Source organism: Neovison vison, chromosome 4, assembly GCF_020171115.1.
Source record: "Neovison vison isolate M4711 chromosome 4, ASM_NN_V1, whole genome shotgun sequence".
NCBI lineage: Eukaryota > Metazoa > Chordata > Mammalia > Carnivora > Mustelidae > Neogale > Neogale vison.
In genome coordinates, this window is record NC_058094.1 from 82,682,344 (window position 1) to 82,700,657 (window position 18,314).

The 18,314-nt window shown below is 37.9% G+C and overlaps 1 protein-coding gene across 1 annotated transcript in view; it reads left to right on the forward strand.

Moving 5' to 3' along the window:
* The window catches only part of PXDNL (peroxidasin like), a 212,552-nt gene that overhangs the window by 123,390 nt on the left and 70,848 nt on the right, over positions 1 to 18,314 (forward strand). The window lies entirely within an intron of this gene.

Sequence of the window (18,314 nt, forward strand, 5' to 3'; positions counted from 1 at the left end):
TGCTAGTACATTTCAACTAGAAGAGGTGGGCTGGTCTCCTGCATTCCTGTTAGGTGGTAATCCAATCAAGGCCTTTTTATTGATGCAGTAAGGTCTAAAGTTCCAATGTATAGCCTTGTAATGAGTCCATCACGTTTGCTTTTTTAGGCAGAGCAAAGTAGGGAAATCAAAACCTAAATTAGTTTTTGTCGAACAAATAATCTAAATTTATCATCAGAATGTAAGTCGAGGTTTATTCACTACATCATTAGTGCCTTTCAGTAAAGTATTAATATTATGTTCTCTATATGTGAGATTCAAATTTCTTTTTCACTTACAAGTATGGGACATTTCCAGGAAACAACTCTAACTGCTCCTCATGCTTACCCTCCTTCATCCTCCAGAATATTAAGAAAAAAAAATTAAAAAAATATTTTATTAAGAAGTTTTGTCTGTAGTTGGCTAAATATAGAAGATTAACATGCTTACTGATAGCTTATGGTATATTAATCTGAAAACTTTCATAGAAGCTTAAAATTGCAAATTATGGTGCTAATTGTCAAGATTAAGCCCTTTCTTGTAATATTAAGGCTATTTTTTTATGCCACTAGAATTTATTTCATACTTATGTAGAATATTAGACTAAGAAAATGTGTAATATATGTAGAAAATATCAGAGCATCATGCAGATTGAATTTGCAATCACATTGACTTGGATTCATAGAGACCTGGTTTAAATCTCTATTCCACCACCTATTAGTGATGAGAGCTTGTGAAATGTATTTGAACAGTTTTAAATCTCAGAATACATATAAAATGAGAAAACACTACCTCCTTATTGGAGTTGTTCAAAGGTGAAACTATATAGAATGTATCAGATGCCTAGTTCAGTTCTAGTGCATCATAGGTGATCAATAAGTCTTACCTGTGGTTAGATTTATTGTAACATTACCATTTCAGTTGTCAGCATCATTATTAGATTGCACATGTGCTCTGATCCAGCCCTGTGCTAAGCACGGAGACCCTAGATGAAAGAAATAGCTTTCTGGAGAGCCAGGCAGCATGCAGGGAGCTGGCTGTAATTGGTGTGAAAAAGACTGTCATAGAGATGGGAATTGAATGTTATGGAAACACAGAGCTGAGAAATGGAAAGTATGTGTAAGAGTCACCCAAGCTACTGATAAAAGATGCCATTTGATCTTCTCTTGGAATTTTCTGAGTGTGATAAATTGAATGAAGTGGGAATGGCAGGCAGTATCCCAGGGAGAGGGAAAGAAGCAGGAAGGCGTGGGGCTGCATGGCAGGAGGGGGTAGAAAGGTGACAAGGGGAAGCTTTCAAAGGACCCTGCATGCCATGCAAGGGAGTTTGATCTTCATTCTCCGTAAAGCAAGACAGTGACTCCAGGAAGACTTTTCTGTGAAATGCTAACCTGCACAAGATGTCCTGGGAGAAAGAGAGGCTAGCAGCAAGGAATTCCATTCCACCACAATCCAGGTGAAGAAAGAAGAAGGGGAGATAGGCTCTTGGCAGTCTTTGCAACACTATAATCATTTTAAATGTTTCCTATAAACACGTCATCTACATTGAATAAACCTGGGGGCAAGTCTTGCTTTGTGACTCATTGGGGTCCCACTTCTCAACTTGCAGCTAACCTATAAATTCATCACCAATTATAGAGTAGCAGCAATGTGTCCTTTTAAAATGTCCCCATCACAAAGTCTCCCTGAATCCTCTGGCTCTCATGTATGATGAAGCAGGCTGCATGTCATTGCCACACACAGCATTAGACTGGAATATAGATGCAGGCCCTCTGCTGCAGGACGCACACTCCTAGTGGCCAGTGCAAGGCATGACTGGCCTCTGAGATGGACAGTGGCTCATACACTGCTCATGGAGTGTTCACACACCTGGCTTTCTTTGTCCTCCTTTAATGCATTTGGGATGTTAACACCGAGTCTTCTGAAACCTAGTAATGAGTCTTTATCCCTGCTTTGGGGAATGTTTGAACTGTGGGAACTTTATGCAGCCTGGCACCTGGCTTTAGCCTGAGGAGAGCAGGACTGACCAGCATGAGTGGATGTGGGGAGGCCAGGAAGCTGACTACCTTACTTTCCTCTTAGGCTGCCAAGTGTCTGGCTTTGCTCTGGCATTCGTAGTGAATTTATAGAACAGCAACTTCAGATGCATTCAACCACGAGCACAAAAGAGATAAGTTGGGGTTGTGTTTACAGTCTCCCTCTTTAAATTCATAGATAGCAGTTTCTCAGGAGCTGATTTCACTAAGGAGGGTGCCATGGCTTTCTGTATGCCCATTTACACACTTACTGCTTTGCTCTAGCCTCTTATTTGTTACTTCTTCTTTCTGTGTTATTTTGCAAGTGTGGTTTTAAGTTTGTTTCTAAACCACTTCAGTCAAATTTAGAAACAAGTAGAGCATATCATTAAATCAACAAAATAACAGCTGAAAAAAAATATCATCAAAATAAATACTGCCCTGGAACATTAAAAACTCCATATTTCAGATAATTAGGACAGCTTAAGAATTGACTGAGGGGCGCCTGGGTGGCTCAGTGGGTTAAGCCGCTGCCTTCGGCTCAGGTCATGATCTCAGGGTCCTGGGATCGAGTCCCGCATCGGGCTCTCTGCTCAGCGGGGAGCCTGCTTCCTCCTCTCTCTCTCTGTCTGCCTCTCTGCCTACTTGTGATCTCTCTCTGTCAAATAAATAAATAAAATCTTTAAAAAAAATTGACTGAAGTGGAGAATCATATAAGTAATGCATACATATGTTTTAAGTATTTTAATTTTACACATTTGAGCACACATTAAGTCCTGTAACTTGTGCTTTGGGGCAGCAAGCGGGGAGGGTGCAAAGTCTGTGTTCTGGTTTTGTCATTGCTGGTTTAATACAGATCTGCTGATTAGAATTCAGAAGCTTGTGCCCAGGCTCAATCTTTTGTGTGTAAAAGTTTGTTTTGAAAGGGGAATAGGAATTTTCCAAGGAAGTGATGGTATGAATGCAGATTCCTTGTACATGTTTCTGTCATTCCCCCATAGTAACGTAACATGCAACTAATTGGCATTGATGTTTGATTCTCCATTTGGCAACCCTTCCCAAAACACTGAATTTGGTCTTCACAGGAATAAGTACTCTCCTCTTTTACACAAAGGCTTCATTATTTTATGTAACATTTAAAGAATTGTATAATCCAAATCACAAGTATGACTCTGATGAGCAAGTGGGTAAACTCTGCTGACTCCCAGATGACAGCTCAACCAACAGCAGCTACAGCTCAGACAGGAGCCCTTATCCCCAGGGTCATTAGCCATCATCTCTGTGGGCAGGAATGGGGAGCACCGGAAAATGAGGGTTTCAGGGAAGAAGAGGTTGTTTAAAATAATTGGTATTTGCTGTACCTTGTACAAATTTTGCAATAGTTAAAAATATTTGGGACAACCTGGTGATTCACAGACCTGTACTAAAAAATAAAAAATTAAAAAAAAATACAAAAAAATATTGGGGACATAGAGAAGGGCTACATGGGATAGTGTAAAACTAAGAGAAACCTCAGAGGGTGATGGGGGGGATGAAAAGGTGGTGCCAGGAGGACCAGGTTCCTTCTGTTTGGACAGACTGAGTTGTGCAGTCTTGGACGACTTTAGATTAGCTTTTGTTCTCTTACCTATAAAGTGAGGTTGTTTCACTAAAATGTCCTTGAGGTCCTTTTAGGTTTAAGAGCATATTTTTTTTTCAGTTAATGACTATGTGATATAATAAAATGGTAATTCAGAAGGTGCTCTTTAATTAATAGTTTTAATTCACACATAGTATCTTCATATTCCAGAATATATCACCTCATCTTTATGTGTCATCTGGTATACAAAGCCAATGACTTTTCTTTACTTCAGTTAATTTTGAAGCCTTGTGTCAGTTTACCACCCAGAAGTAAAATCTGATTTTCCTTGTACCTTCACATTGGATCTTTAGGTAGCTTTTAAAAAGCTAGAACAACATGCGGAAGCCATGCTACAACTTTCCTCTTGAATGACCAACAGTTTTGCCATGAGGAATACCTGGTCTGTCACAAGAAAGCCACACTGTGGCATTGTTTTAGTCAGCTTTCAGTTCATTTCAGTAAGATTGGTGAGGTACTTTAGATTCTCCTCAAGGAGCTCAGAGCCTGGGGCGTGGGGAACTGACAAGCCACATAACCCTGTCATGTGACATGCGGAGCCACGGCAGCTAGGAGATCATGATGGATTCCTTCAAGACAGTGGTGTCAAAGTTCTATCCTCCATATTGTTTTCACAGTGGTTGCATCAATTTACATTCCCATTAAGAGTGTACCAGTGTTCCTTTACATCCACACCCTCACCAACAATTATTATTTCTTGTCTTTCTGCTGTGACCCATTCTGACAAGTGGGAGGTGATATCTCATTGTGGTTTTGATTTGCATTTCCCAGATGATGAGTGATGTTGAGCATACAAACAAGCAAACAACTCTTAACCAGAAAAGAAACTGATGGTTGCCAGAGGGGAGGGGGCTGGCAGGATGGATGAAATAAATAAAGGAGATTAAGAAGTATCAACTGACAGTCATAAAATAAAGTCATGGAGAATGAAAAGTACAACGTGTGGAATATAGTCAGTAATGTTGTAATAACATTGTTTGGTGACAGATGGTGGCTATACTTATTGTGGTGAGCACTGAGGAATGTGCAGAACTATTAAATCAGTATGGTGTATACCTGAAATTAATATCACACTGCATGTTAACTATCATGCAAAACAAAACAGAACAGAAATAACTCAGTCTTAACAGAGGAGTGGCAGTTATCCATGAGAGACTGTCCTCTGAGAGGGCAAACGGAGGTCATTTGAGATATAAGAAATATGAAGGAAAAACCTGGCAGGCACCAGAGCTAGTGTGATTAGCAGGAGAAACTAGAAGCCATTGGTCTTGCTGATTTGTAGAGTGTGCTGCATGGAAGCGAATCTAGTAATTGGCATCTAACTTATCCCACTCCAAAGGTATTAAGACTTATGGGTGAAATGGACACTTTTTCCCCAAGTGGAATCGTAGATAGAATCCAGATAGATAAAAAGGAAAGCAACAGGAGCTCTAGAAGAAGCAGACAGGAGCTGTATCATACCCTTTGGCTTTTATTGTGCTCACTTCACTTCTCTTGGACCCAAAGACCTACAGCCTTTGCTAGGATTGTGAAGTGCACAGGCTTCTTAACTTCCTCCAGTGCCAAGAGCTGCAGGAATTTCTTTCTTTCCTTTCCTCCCTGCCTCCCTCCCTTAGTTCTTTCCTTCTTCCTTTTCACCCTCTTTCCTTCCCTCCCTCCCACCTTCCCTTCCTCATTCCTTCCCCTTTTCTCTTTATCTTTTTCTTGTCAAAAATGTTTAAGTTTTCAGAGTTGTTTAAAGACTACATGAAAATGAATGATTTCTTTTTTTATAGGGTTGTTTTCGCTCTAAAATATCATGCTGTTTCTTTTTATTCTTTGCAAGACATATAATGAGCTGAATGTGAGGATTAATTATCCATTGAGTGGAGAACATAAATTTTCAAACACAGAGAGGCCATTTTGATGGCTATTTTTGAATCCTCTTTTGAAAATGTGTGGATTTTTTTGTGGATATGGTTACTTTTGTTCTTTAATAAATACAAGGTTATTTGTCTCCCATTATCACAGGGATGTGCAGCTGCCTCAGCTTTATTAAAGAATAGCTTATAATTCACCAATTACATAATTTACATTCAGTACATGCACCTATCTAATAGCTGCTTCATTTGATACTATTAAAGAAACAAAAACGTTTAGTTTTCCCCCCTTTCTCCATCCTGAGTACCGTAAGGTCAGACTCTGCAATGTTGCCTTCTCAACAGCTTGCACCATCTGTCTCTATCCCGACACCTGAGGGAGGCTGGTCACCTTTCTCGTGTCTTGGCCTTCCTTTCTCAAGATTCCTGGCTCTCATTCTTCTAGATGTTTCTTAACTTCCATATTCGTACCTGCCTTAAAGGACTTTTCATCAACATCATCTCTTTACCTTTATTGAATGGTTAGTATGTTAGCAACTTTAGTTTCTGTGAAATAGTGATTCTTAGGCATTCCATGTTAGACCATTTAAAAAATATGTTAGGAGTTATGAATCTTCCTTTGCAGAGAAATACAGCAAAATTATGTACCCCCAATTCTGCACGTATATTTTAGAGCACTCAGATTCCTAAAGCCACCTGTGGATACTGTTTTCTCCTATTGATTTAACAAACATTTCTTTGGAACCCATATTTATTTAACACCTCTCTTTTCCCCTTAGGGGTTCTCACTGGTGTGCAGTGGGTGCTCCCCCACCTCCTATCTCAAAATGGTTGTTCCCTTAGCCAAAAACAGCCCCAAACTTGAAACTACCATCTGTTCTTAGTCCTTGCTCAACTGTCCTTGTCTCCTATCCCTTAGGAAGGAGTGACTTTGTTCTTTCAGTTACAGAAGGATACTAGACTGTTTAAATATAGCCAGGCCTCCAGAGGACCAGAATTTTCTCTCCACCTCTTATCTCTGCTCCTTTCTGCTCAGGATTTATTTTTCATTCTCCCTCAGCTCTCTTATCTCCTGTTTTATACATATGGTGCACTGCAGACGGCTCTCTCTTAGCTCCCAAGGTCACATACAGCATTTCATGGCATAGCTCGCACAAGATGCCGGAGTCTCATATTTTCTCTGAACAGTAATTTTAGAAGTACCCCGTCTTATACAATTATGCCAAGTCATATTGCTTGACTCTAAATGCCATTTTCAGAGCCTTCCCTCACCTGGTCATTTTCATTCCATCGCATTTCTGCTTTTCTAGAGAACATATTAATTTAATGACCGGATTCCAAGAGAATGTCCTTCTTTCGCTGCAGATAAATTGTCTAATTTATCTTTGAGTCTCCAGAGATGAGCCCACGGTCAAGCGCAAGGCAACAGCTTTGTAGACACCGGATAGTCTGTTCAGGGAAGTGTGGCAGCCTGGAGAGGTTCATTTTAGTTCTCCAAGGGCCCTGGATTCAAAAATTATTCTCAGTTTGAACACCTTGGCCAGATGAAGTTTTCTTAGGTGTAAATTAGGTTTTTCACTTATCCATCCATACCAATTCTTTTTTTTCATCAAATTTTTAGAGTTCTCAATTAACTGCAATATATGCTTATTGTATATACAAAGGAATAAATGTTACAGCCCAGCAAATATATGCATTTAATTCTTGCATTACCTTAACCCCAATTTCAAAAAATTAAAAACTCATTCAATCAACCCTGTAGCCCTGAAACAAGGAAAACACAGGACTGAGAAAATAAAAAGTGACAAGAGGACAATTAAAACTCAGGCTGTCAGTCAGTTATACCCAGAGGTCCAGTTCTTAGAAGGCACTCAAGACCATTCATTTAGCAAAAATGGATTGCAAAATAATTAATTCAACACTTGAAAGCATGACATTTAATGACATTTAATTTAGCATCAGTTTTGTGGATTTTATAGTGATGAGCCTAGGTAATTGTGTTTTAGAAATGAATTTCTTTCAGAATCTGCTTTTATTCCTCCTTTGAAAATTGATGCTGTATTAGAATATTTTATAATGCTAATCATTTGACTGAAGAAATTTATACTATATTATACATATATATTATACTAATGCATACTAATATTGTTATGATCATATATAAGATGATATTCTAATACTTTGTAGAAAACTTTATAATGAACAAAATATATGCTTCATTTTATTTTTAAGTTCCATTTTGCTGAACAATATATCTGGATGCAGTTTAATGTATTTCTTCTAAATTCCCCAAAGCTGACTAAACTAAAATTACATTTTTAGTCATATGGTTGCTGTAACACACACTAAGATGCACATTTTGAGTGTACAATATGATGACTTTGAAGAGTATTCATACCTATGTAATCGTCACCCAGTCAAGACCACATTTTCTTGCCTCAGAAACTCACTTCACGCTTTTTACTTTCACATGCTTTTTATTTTCCTACCTGGCCTTCCCCAGCAGCCACAGATCAGATTTTGATCACTGTTGGTTTTACCTGTTCAAGGACTTCGTGTAAATGGAATCATACTGTCTGTTTTCTTTTAAGCTTGGCTTGTTTTTCGTAGCGTATTTTTGAAAATTCATCTAGGTGTCAGGTGTGTCAATGGATGATATATTGTGTTGTTAATGTGAGTAGCATTATTTATATGAATGTACAAATATTTATTTATTCATTCATCTGAGGTGGCCATTGGGCTTTCTAGTTTTCACTATTCTCAATGATGCTGTCATGAAGACTTACATACAAGTCTTTTTGTGATTTTTGTATCCATTCCTGTAGAACAGAAATCTAACAGTGTCTTTTCTAGATTACTTTGGAACTCTACGTTAGTTTCTTCCTCAGGTTGGATATTTTCTGCTAATTTTCCTTTCAAGTTCACTGACACTTCTGCTGTTTTCAATCTTCTCTTCAATACAAACAAGTAAAATTTTCATTTTAGTTACACTAGTTCTAAAATTTACATTTTTTAAGGTTCCTAATTCTCTGTTGACATTTATCTAAATATTAACTCATTAAGAACACAACATATTTAATTTAAAAAATACATTGAAGGCTTTAATGTCCTTTCCTGATCAATTCAACATCACAGCCATTCTTTTGGAGTTGATTGCTTTGACCACTTATGTTCTTATGTATGGGCCACAATTTTTGTTTCTTTGTCTGTCTCATAACTTTTTAATTTTTTTTACTTTTTATTAACATATAATGTATTATTAGCCCCAAGGGTACAGGTCTGTGAATTGCCAGGTTTACACACTTCACAGCATTCATTATAGCACATACCTGCCCCAATGTCCAAACCCATCCACCCTCTCTCTTCCCCTCTCCCCCCAGCAACCCTCAGTTTGTTTTGTGAGATTAAGAGTCTCTTATGGTTTGTCTCCCTCTCGATCCCATCTTGTTTCATTTTTTCCTACCCTACCCCCTAAACTCCCACATTGTTTCTCAAATTCTTTATATCTGGGAGATCATATGGTAATTGTCTTTCTCTGATTGACTTATTTCGCTCAGCATAATACCCTCTAGTTCCATCCATGTCATCACAAACGGCAAGATTTCATTTCTTTTGATGGCTGCATAGTATTACATTGTATATATACACCACATCTTCTTTATCAATTCATCTGTTGATGGACATCTAAGTTCTTTCCATAGTTTGGTTATTGTGGACATTGCTGCTATAAACATTCAGGTGCACTACGTTTGTATCTTTAGGGTAAATAAAGCAATTGGTGGGTCATAGGGTAGCTCTATTTTCAACTTTTTGAGGAACCTCCATGCTGTTTTCCAGAGTGGTTGTACCAGCTTGCATTCTCACCAATAGTACAGGAGGGTTCCCCTTTCTCTGCATCCTCGCCAATATCTGTCATTTCCTGACTTGTTAATTTTAGTCACTCTGACTGTTATGAGATGGTATCTCATTGTGGTTTTGATTTGTATTTTCCTGATGCTGAGTGATGTGAAGCACCTTTTCATGTGTCTGTTGGCCATCTGGATGTCTTCTCTGCAGAAATGTCTGTTCACGTCCTCTGCCCATTTCTTGATTGGATTATTTGTTCTTTGAGTGTTGAGTTTGATAAGCTCATTATAGATTTTGGATACTAGCCCTTTATCTGATATGTCCTTTGCAAGTATCTTCTCCCATTCTGTCAGTTGTCTTTTGGTTTTTTTGACTGTTTCCTTTGCTGTGAAAAAGCTTTTGATCTTGATGAAATCCCAATAGTTCATTTTTGCCCTTGCTTCCCTTGTGTTTGGTGATGTTCCCAGGAAGAAGTTGCTGTGGCTGAGGTCAAAGAGGTTGCTGCCTGTGTTATTCTCAAGGATTTGGATGGATTCCTGTCTCACATTAAGGTCTTTCATCCATTTTGAGTCTATTTTTGTTTGTGGTGTAAGGAAGTGGTCCAGTTTCATTTTTCAGCATGTGGCTATCCAATTTTCCCAACACCAGTTGTTGAAGAGACTGTCTTTTTTCCATTGTACATTTTTTCCTGCTTTGTCAAATATTAGTTGACCATAGAGTTGAGGGTCTATTTCTGGGCTCTCTAGTCTGCTCAACTGATCTATGTATCTGTTTTTGTGCCAGTACCATACTGTCTTGATGATGACAGCTATATAATAGAGTTCGAAGTCTGGAATAGTGATGCCACCAACTTTTCAACATTCATCTGCCTATTTGAGGTCTTTTCTGGTTCCGTATAAATTTTAGGATTATTTGTTCCATATCTTTGAAAAAAATGATGGTATTTTGATAGGGATTGCATTAAATGCGTAGATTGCTTTAGGTAGCATAGACATTTTCACAATATTTGTTCTTCCAATCCGTGAGCATGGAACATTGTTCCATTTCTTTGTGTCTTCCTCAATTTCTTTCATAAGTACTTTATAGTTTCTTTTCCTCCTTAGTTATATTTATTCCTAGGTATCTTATGGTTTGGGGGTGCAACTATAAGTGGGATTGACTCCTCAATTTCTCTTTCTCTTTTTTTTTTTTGGTGTATAGAAATGCAACTGATTTCTGTGCATTGATTTTATATCCTGACACTTTACTGGATTCCTGTGTAAGTTCTAGCATATTTGGAGTGGAGTCTTTTGGATTTTCCACATAAAGTATCATATCATCGGCAAAGGATGGTAGTTTGACTTCTTTTTTGCCAATTTGGATGCCTTTAACTTCTTTTTGTTTTTGTATTGCTGAGGCTAGCACTTCTATTACTGTGTTGAATAGCAGTGGTGATAGTGGACATCCCTGATGTGTTCCTGACCTTAGCAGAAAAGCTCTCAGTTTTTCTCCGTTGAGAATGATATTTGCTGTGGGTTTTTCATAGATGGTTTGATGATACTGAGATATGTACTCTCTATCCCTACACTCTAAAAAATTTTGATCAAGGATAGTGTACTTTTTCAAATGCTTTTTCAGCATCTACTGAGAATATCATATGGTCTTATTTTTTTTTTCTAATTTTAATGTATTGTATCACATTGATTGATTTGCAGATGTTGAACAAACCTTGCAGCCCAGGAACAAATCCCACTTGGTTGTGGTGAATAATCCTTTTAATGTACTGTTGGATCTTATTGGCTAGTATTTTGGTGAGAATTTTCACATCTCTGTTCATCAAAGATATTGGTCTGTAGTTCTCATTTTTGATAAGGTCTTTGTCTGGTTTTAGGATCAAGGTAATACTGGCCTCATAAAATGAATTTGGAAGTTTTCCTCCCATTTCTATTTTTTGGAACAGTTTCAGGAGAATAGGAATTAATTCTTCTTTAAATGCTTGGTAGGATTTCTCTGGGAAGCCATCTGGCCCTGGGCTCTTGTTTTTTGGGAGATTTTTGATGACTGCTTCAATCTCCTTCCTGGTTATGGGTCTGTTCAGGTTTAATATTTCCTCCTGGTTCAATTTTGGTAGTTTATACATCTTTAGGAATGCATCCATTTCTTCCAAATTTTCAAAATTGCTCACGTATGGTTGCTCATAATATTTTCTTATAATTGTTTTTATTTCTTCGGTGTTGGTTGTCATCTCTCCTCTTTCATTCATAATTTTATTTATTTGGCTCCTTTTTCTTTTCTTTTTGATAAGTCTGGCCAGGGGTTTATCAATCTTATCAATTCTTTCAAAGAATCAGCTTCTAGTTTTGTTGATTTTTTTTTTTTTTTTACATTTTGGTTTCTATTTCATTGATTTCTGCTCTAATCTTTATTATTTCTCTTCTCTTGCTGGTTTAGGCTTTCTTTGCTGTTCTTTCTCCAGCTGCTTTAGGTGTAGGATTAGGTTGTGTGTTTGAGACATTTCTTATTTTCTGAGAAAGGCTTTTATCACTATATATTTTACTCTCAGGACTGCCTTTGCTGTGTCCCATAGATTTTGAACCATTGTGCTTTCATTATCATTTGTTTCCATGATTTTTTTTCAATTCTTCTTTAATTTCCTGGTTGACCCATTCATTCTTTAGTAGGATGTTCTTTAGCCTCCGTATATTTAGGTTCTTTCCAAATTTCCTCTATTTCCTCTTGTGATTGAGTTCTAGCTTCAGAGCATTGTGGTCTGAAAACATGCAGGGAATGATCCCAATCTTTTGGTACCAGTTGATACCTGATTTGTGACACAGAATGTGATCTATTCTGGAAAATGTTCCATGTACACTAGAGAAGAATGTGTATTCTGTTGCTTTCGGATGGGATGTTCTGAGTATATCTGTGATGTCCATCTGGTCCAGTATGTCATTTAAGGCCTTTATTTCCTTGTTGATCTTTTGCTTGGATGATCCATCCATTTCAGTGAAGGGAGTGTTAAAGTCCCCTACTATTACTGTATTATTGTCAATGTGTTTCTTTGATTTTGTTATTAACTGGTTTATATCATTGGCTGCTCCCATGTTAGGGGCATAGATATTTTAATTGTTAGATCTTTTTGTTGTAAAGACCCTTTGAGTATGATATAGTGTCTTTCCTCATCTCTTATTATAGTCTTTAGCTTAAAATCTAATTGATATGATATAAGGATTGCGACCCCAGCTTTCTTTTGATGTCCTTTAGTATGGTAAATTGTTTTTCACCCCCTCACTCTAAATCTGGAGGTGTCCTTGGGTCTAAAATAAGTTTCTTATAGATAGCATATTGATGAGTTTTGCCTTTTTATCCATTCTGATACCCTGTGTCTTTTGATTGGGGCATTTAGCCCATTAACATTCAGGGTAACTATTGAGAGATATGAATTTAGTGCCATTGTATTGTATTGCCTGTAAGGTGACTGTTACTGTATATTGTCTGTTCCTTTCTGATCTACTACTTTTAGGATCTTTCTTTGCTTAGAGGACCCCTTTCAATATTTCCTGTAGAGCTGGTTTGGTGTTTGCAAATTCTTTTAGTTTTTGTTTGTCCTGGAAGCTTTTTATTTCTCCTTCTATTTTCAATGATAGTCTATCTGGATATAGTATTCTTGGCTGCATATTTTTCTCATTTAGTGCTCTGAATATATCATGCCAGTTCTTTCTGGCCTGCCAGGTCTCTGTGGATAAGTCTGCTGCCAATCTAATATTTTTATTATTGCATGTTACAGACTTTTATACTGGGCTGCTTTCGGGATTTTCTCTTCATCACTAAGACTTGTAAATTTTACTATTAGATGATGGGGTGTGGACCTATTCTTATTGATTTTGAGGGGGCTTCTCTTCACTTACTGGATTTTGATGTTTGTTCCCTTTGCCATATTAGGGTAATTCTCTACATAATTCACTCCAATATACCTTCTGCCCCCCTCTCTCTTTCTTCTTCTTCTTCTGGAATCCCAATTATTTCAATATTGTTTTGTCTTATGGTATCACTTATCTCTCGAATTCTCCCCTCGTGGTCCAGTAGTTATCTCTCTTTTGCTCAGCTTCTTTATTCTCCATCATTTGGTCTTCTATATCACTAATTCTCCCCTCTGCTTCAATTATCCTAGCAGTAAGAGCCTCCACTTTTTTAAAAAGATTTTTTTTTCTTTATTTGACAGACAAAGATCACAAGTAGGCAGAGAGGCAGGCAGAGAGAGAGGAGGAAGCAGGCTCCCTGCCAAGCAGAGAGCCTGATGTGGGGCTTGATCCCAGGACCCTGGGATCACAGTCTGAGCCAGGGTCTGAGCCTCTAAGGCAGAGGCTTTAACCCACTAAGCCACCCAGGCACCCCAAGAGCCTCCATTTTTTAATTGCACCTCATTAATAGCTTTTTGTGATTTCAGCTTTGTTAGATTTTAGTTCTTTTATTTCTCCAGAATGGGCTTTTATTTCTCCAGACAGGGTTTCTCTAAGATCTTCCATGCCTTTTTTGAGCCCGGATAGCACTTTGAGAATCATCATTCTGAACTCTAGATCTGACATTTTACTAACATTCATATTGATTAGGTCCCTATCCTTTGGTATTACCTTTTGTTCTTTTTTTTGGTGGTGAGTTTTTCTGCCTTGTCATTTTATCCAGATAATAATATATGAATGAGAGAATAAATAATTAAAGTGTGGCAAAGACCCCAGAAAAATGTGCATAACCAAATCAGAAGAGACCCCAAATCATGGGGAGAAGAAAGGGGGTAAAAAGAAGTTAAAAAAAAAAAAAGTTAAAAAAATATCTTAGACTGGTGAATAGAGCAATCACCCACTTAATTTTGGGTGTATTTTGGTCTCTTAAAAGAAACTACCTCTTTTAAAGAAAGAAAAAAATGTATATATATAATACCCCAAAATAAGGGCAAACATGATGAAAGGATGGATTATGACTGTAAGATAAAAATTAAAAAAAATTAAAAAAGGAGTTATATAAGATAAATTAGTTGGGAAAAGAAAGAAAAAGAAAGTGGAAAGAATTTGTTCAGGCTGGAGACTAGAACAAAGCTCTGTGCTAGATTTAGGGTATATTTTGTTCTATTAGAAGAAGTTGTATCCCAAAATGTTTTAGAAGAAAAAAACTCTCTATATATATACAAAAAATTAAGTTAGATACAATGAAGGATAAAATATGACTATAATAATGAAAGTTCCAAAATATTTTTTAAGAAAGCTATTGTTAAGAAAAACTAGTTAAAAAATGTTAAAAGACGAAAGAGTAAAAGTTAAAAAAAATTATAATAAGAAAAAAAAATAAAATTGAAATAATTAATTAACTTTGCAAGACTAAAGAATCATGGGGAGAAATCCATGAATTCCATGCTCTGCTTTCCCATCTTCTGGAATTCCACTGTTCTTGATAAGTGAGCTTGGTCTTGGCTGGATTTCTTGCTGATCTTCTGGGGGAGGGGTCTGTTGTAGTGATTCTCAAGCGTCTTTGCTGGAGGCAGGATTGCACCGCCCTTGCTGGGGCCTGGCTAAGTAATCTGCTCTGGTTCACTCTCAGGAGTTTTTGTTCCTTGAATTCTTCCCATAGAGCTCTGGAGGACGGGAGTGAAAATGGTGCCCTCTCAATTTCCAGCCTGAGGAGCTGAGAGCTCGGGGCCCCATGCTTCAGTGCACCCTGGGAGAAAAGTGCTGAATTACTCCTGGCTCCCTGGTCTGTGGCCATACTCTGAGCTCACCCGGCCTATGACTGAGTATTTCTGTCTCTGGCACACAGCCCCATTTAGAGTCTCAAACCCTACAGATCTCTGATTCTCTTCTGGGGGTCTTCCCGGATCTGCCACTGGTAGGGTCCCTGCTCAAAGAGCAGTGGCCCTCTGTGCAATGGATCACAGTTTAAGGTATTTCAGAGCTGAGAGCTCACTCCTCTGTTCCGTCTCTGTAGCTGTCTTCCCTGCTCTAATACCTGCGAGCTATGCTGTACTCGGACACCCTCAATCCTTCTGTGACCCCATGGGACCTGAGATTACACTGTTCCCGTGAGGGTTCCACTGCCCCTTAGCCTCTGGAGTGATGTCCCTTGGTGGAGCAGACTTCTTGAAGTTCTGATTTTGTGCTCTGTTGCTACTCCACTTGTTGGGAGCTGGCCCCTCCCCCTGCACTCTATCTTCTTGTCTGTTCAGATTCACTCTTCCACATGTCCTACTTTTCAGAAAGTGGTCTACTTTCTGTTTCTAGAATTGCTGCTGTTCTTCTCTTTGATATCCTCTTGGGTTTGTAGGTGTTCGGAATGGTTTGATAAACTATCTGATCTCCTGCTACCTGATGTCATCTCAGGCTACTACTCCTCTGCCATCTTGACTTCTCCCTCTGTCTCATAACTTTTAAGTGCTTATAAACTACTGTGATTCCACCTTGGACTAGCATAGGCTTTGCTTTATGCTTCGTCTGATTGGAAATGTGGAAAACTCAAGGTGTTATCCTAACGTCACTGACTTGGGAGAACCAATCTCCAAACTCCATCTCCCATACAGTTGCTAGGCTTTAGGCTTTCTTAAAGTAGGTTTTATCCTTGTAAAGTTAGCTCTTATTCTAAGACTTGGTATGTTGTACCTTGGCTATTTGTCTAGGGTGTTACTAGGTTCTTAAAGGGCTCTTCCTGTTCTGATTCAATGCCCTGTGGTAGTTGCTCTCAGTAAGATTCAGGTAGTTCTTTCTTTTTTTTTTTTTTTCCAATTTATTTATTTTCAGAAAAACATTATTCATTATTTTTTTACCACACCCAGTGCTCCATGCAAGCCGTGCCCTCTATAATACCCACCACCTGGTACCCCAACCTCCCACCCCCCCGCCACTTCAAACACCTCAGACTGTTTTTCAGAGTCCATAGTCTCTCATGGTTCACCTCCCCTTCCAATTTACCCAAATTCCCTACTCCTCTCTAACGCCCCTTGTCCTCCATGCTATTTGTTATGCTCCACAAATAAGTGAAACCATGTGATAATTGACTCTCTCTGCTTGACTTATTTCACTCAGCATAATCTCTTCCAGTCCCGTCCATGTTGCTACAAAAGTTGGGTATTCATCCTTTCTGATGGAGGCATAATACTCCATAGTGTATATGGACCACATCTTCCTTATCCATTCATCCATTGCAGGGCATCTTGGTTCTTTCCATAGTTTGGCGACTGTGGCCATTGCTGCTATAAACATTGGGGTACAGATGGCCCTTCTTTTCACGACATCTGTGTCTTTGGGGTAAATACCCAGGAGTGCAATTGCAGGGTCATAGGGAAGCTCTATTTTTAATTTCTTGAGGAATCTCCACACTGTTCTTTCTGCTCAGATGCTGACCGACACTTCCCCAGATCTGTGGGACACCTTATTTCAGGGCCTTCCCCACTCCTCTGTTTCAGCCACTTCAGCTGCTCTGAATTCTCATGGGGACCATTCAACACAACACCACTGTGAATTCTAATATAGCTTTGGTTAAATTCTAGCAACCTTCATGGCCTTGAGGAAATTTCCCCCAGGCAGAAAGCTGGGCCCTTGTCATAAGTTTCCCTTTCCTCAGGTTTCTTAGTTTTGGGCTGCCTATTGTCCAATGTCTGAAAACCAGGCACTCTAATGTTTTGAACTCTTTTATGGTTATTTGTGATGGAAAGACTAGTATCTTTCCAGTTATAACACCATTGTCAGAAATAGAATTTAACATTCATTCTAAATTATGTAATTTTCCCCCCTACAATTTAGCCTTAGTGTAATTATTTAAACAAAAGTTTTGACCTTCCTTAATTAAGTCTATATTTTAGGTTTCTCTCTACTTCCACCTGATTTTCTACAGCCCTTTTATATGTTTTCCTGCACTGTTTTCTTATAGCATCATTATTATTGCAGAGCACAAATTAGAGCATATCACTTCTCTGCTTAAAAACATCATGGGATTTTCTCTTTCCAATTAGGTTAAGAAAAATATTGTATTTGGGGACTAATCTGTTCAGATTCTGGTACTAATCTAAATTTTCATCCATGTTTCTTGTTTTCCAAACTAAACCTGACACTATGCTTTAGCTATAATGTTATTCACTTTCTCCCTTTCCCTGAGAATGCCATGATCTTTCTGGCATTTATACCTTTGCATAAGCTATTCCTTCTTCCTGGAAAACAGAGATATCTTTTATCTACTTGGGTAAGACCACCTCAGTCTTCCAGACTCAATTCAAGGTTTTTGAGTTTTGCTACCTCTGTAGAGTAAAGTTTTCTCTCTTTCTCTAAACTTTTCCTCAGTGGTTTGTTAGCACTTAGTTCTTATTTATAATAAAACACTTCTTATTTTAACTGTTTACATACTCAACTTTTTCATTAAACTGCAAACATTCTCAAGAAAAATACCATATTTCTAGGGTACTAGGGTGGCTCAGTCAGTTAAGCGTCCAACTCTTTGTTTTGGTTGAGGTCATGATCTCAGGGTTGTGGGGTTGAGCACTGCTCAGTGCAGTCAGCTTGAAATTCTTGTCTCCCTCTCCCTCTGCATCGACCCTACTCTCTCTCTCTTTCTTTAAAATAAATAAATAAATATTAAAAGAAAAAGAAAAATAAAAAGAACATATCTCCTTAAACTTTCTATACTTCATGTCTAACAATGTCTGGTTCTTAATAAATATTTATTAAATAGAGGGCTAATTAATAGATTACATGAGTTTTGTTTTTTTTTTTTTTTTTTTTTTGCTTTATTTTGGTTTGGTTTTGAGGTAGTTGCTTTGGGTTGTAGGGGTTTAGACCATGTAACTCTTAATAAGTAAGTTTAAATTGAAATAAATTTTAATATATTACACAAATAAATTTAAATGTATCTTAAACTACAACTACAAAAAAAAAAAAACTCTGAAAAAAGAAGTGTAATTCATTTGTGATTTTAACATGAACATGG